Here is a 3,019-nt window from a genome sequence, read left to right on the forward strand (position 1 = left end):
TATATTTTAAATAAATTCTTATTACATATTATGATTTAGTAACTCTTTACTAGCATCAACACATTAGTTACTTTTGGTATATTAACATTCATCGCTCTTTCTAGAATGTAAAGATCTAGTATTCAGAAAGAAAGGTAACGCTTATTTTGATAATAATATGTAATAAAAGAGTTTCAGAAAATAGCAATGTTTGGTCAAAATAATTATTAAAGCTTGCGATTGACTACTTTCTCCAAAAATGATTTTAAGTGTCAAATTACAAAAATAACATAATATAAAAAGATTCATGTTTCAATTAGTATTACATAAATAAAAAAATGATTTAAAATATTATTTTGAGAGATTTTAATTAAGTTTTTAATTATTTAATTAAAAGTGAAAAGATAAAATTACATAATAGAGAGGAGGGAAGTGTTTATGAGACTGGTGTCATATTGTCGGTCGACAGTGCCTGAGATTAGTTCTTGTCGTACTTTTGGGATAGTTTGGTCAACATTAAATTTTGCAAGGATATTTTTATCCGGAAAAAAATAGCTTCTAGTTCTTTTTAAGTATAAGCTGTTTTTTTCAACTTTTCTCCCACATCAGAAAAACGACCTTTACAACTATTCAAGATTTTTAATATATACTAAAAGTTTGATCGAATACCTTAATTTTTCAAAATAAACATTTTGACATAAATAAGCACTTTTAATATTCCGGAAGCTTGGCGAAACAAATTATAAATGCATTTTCCCGAGGTGACACTCGTCTGTTAAATAGAAATTATGGCTTAGCTTTTGATTGGGAGAACTGAATTTGCCCAAGATAAGAAAGCTAGTTTAAATAGCCATTCATTCAATGATGTTAACTTGAGTTGCTTGTTTAAAATACGGCACTCCAAGTGAGATTTTCCAGTTTAAGAAGAGTTCAGTACAAGAGGGAACAAATTAATCATCTGACTTGACCAAAACCACAAGTTTTTAGTAGTAGTATTTAACATATATTGTAACAAAAATCAAATGAACGTTTGTGTTTTTACACATCTTTGCTTGTTTCTTTTTATTTTTGTGGATTATTTATATCTTCCAGATAAGAAGCCAGAATCACCAAAAAGTTTGAGATAGTAAAGTTACATATATATATACTATAGTTGCTCTTAAATTGTCATTCATATTTCGTTCAACGTTGGTATACAATAATATTAGCAGTACAAAATATAGGGCAGGGCCTTTTTCTTTTTCTATTTTCTCTCTTTTTTCTTTGCTGTAGGCTTTGTGGGGAGAAGAGCAGGGGGGTGGGGATAGGAAATTCACTTTTTTCTCACACATCACTTAGAATGAAATATCTATCATGTCCAGAGCTAACTTCTCCATCATTTGAGATTCTACTTCTCTTGAGCACTTCATCTTTGTTGTGCTACTCCCTGCATTCACAACGATTAAGTCAAAATTGAAATCTTGTTAATACACAAAATTACCTCTTCTTTATTTTTAAAGAAATTTGGCAGTTAAATCTTCCCACCTCTCTTACAACTAGTTCTCTTTAATCATAAGTATTTTCTTTAGTATGTTTATCAATTAGCTTTAAGAACAACAAAGGGGAGTTAACTTGGATCTCCTCTCAATGGCATTAAACGTGGTTTAGTGATTTAATGAGATGCGAGTATATATTATTTAGGTTAAGTGAGAGACTTTTGTGCAAAGCATGTTATGCATTTATTTATTTGATGTAAATACTCAGTATAAGAAATTTTTGTCAAGATAAATATGTTTTGATTTTCATGTTTGATTATAACAAAGAGTACTAATTTCAGAAAACCGTACATACCGTAAAAAGAATTTGGCATAGTGTGGTTGGTCATTTGATTGGTGAACTTGTTGAGAGGACAAGAAGAAAGTGGGAGTAGTGGAAAATTTTGGCAATTACAAATCTCAATCATATTGGCATCAGGGTCATGGAAGAAGAGTTGATCCACAATGATTTCACTGTCCTTCACAGTTGCAGTAACATATTCAATGTTCATATCACCCAATTTCTGTATTATGAGGTCCATATCTTTGCATTGGAATGAAATGTGATTGTCTTTTGGGTTTATCTTTCCCTTCTTTTGTTGCACATCTTCTTTTCCTAGCAAATGAATTCCGATTCCATGATTAAACAACCTGTAAAATAACCAAAAAATATCAAACACAACAGTTTTTTGTTAATATGTGTGATGCACACAAAACCTTATGAAACATGTTTACAAAGTTATATTACATCAGCAAAATATCTTTATATGTTGTAGCAGGTAATCTCATTAATTATTTTAATAATCTCATATTTTTAAGGAGGCTTACCTTGTAGATATTATTTGGGTGACCTAATGATACTGATAGTATAAGAAATATACTGACGATCTATATAACTTAAACTCTTAAAGAAAAATAAAATGTGTGTGCGAGAATGTTGGGGGGGGGGGGGGAGGCAAGAGATTAACGTGCATACCAAGCTCCTTCAAAATCAAAGGACGAAGGCCTCTGGACTAGAACAAAATCAAGAACTTCCACATAGAATTGGACAGATTTAGGAACAGACTTGCTTGCACACATAGGAAACATGGTTCAATGCCAACAAAGGCATTCTCTTTTCCGATGACGGCCAGTTGAAAGTAGTGGTTGTCTCCTCGGTTTCTGCTTTCACAATCTCAATATCTCTCCCCATTCTTTCTTTCTTTCTTTCCTTCCTTTTGAACTCTGGAAACTCTCTTCTTCTTTATCTCCCCTGCTAACAATGTACGATTAATATTGGATATAAAAAAAAGAATAATCTTTCTGTGGTGAGGACGTTTGGAATGATAATTAGTGCACATATATATAACCACATTTGAGCTCAAGAATTAATGTACATGGATGGAGTCAATGTACAATCGTACATCTCAAGCATGTCAATAATTACTCTTATGTGAACATGTTTGACTGAGCACGGAGTTTAAGAAAAAAATGAAGACTTTTGGAATTTGTGGTCCTAAACAATTCAAAAAGGGGTCCATAGTATT

At 31.5% G+C, this 3,019-nt stretch overlaps 1 pseudogene; it reads right to left on the bottom strand.

Moving 5' to 3' along the window:
- Positions 1–1,138: 1,138 nt before the first annotated feature.
- On the bottom strand, positions 1,139–2,792 carry LOC107797370 (glyoxylase I 4-like; annotated as a pseudogene).
- Positions 2,793–3,019: the final 227 nt, after the last annotated feature.

This window comes from Nicotiana tabacum, chromosome 2 (assembly GCF_000715075.1).
Source record: "Nicotiana tabacum cultivar K326 chromosome 2, ASM71507v2, whole genome shotgun sequence".
NCBI lineage: Eukaryota > Viridiplantae > Streptophyta > Magnoliopsida > Solanales > Solanaceae > Nicotiana > Nicotiana tabacum.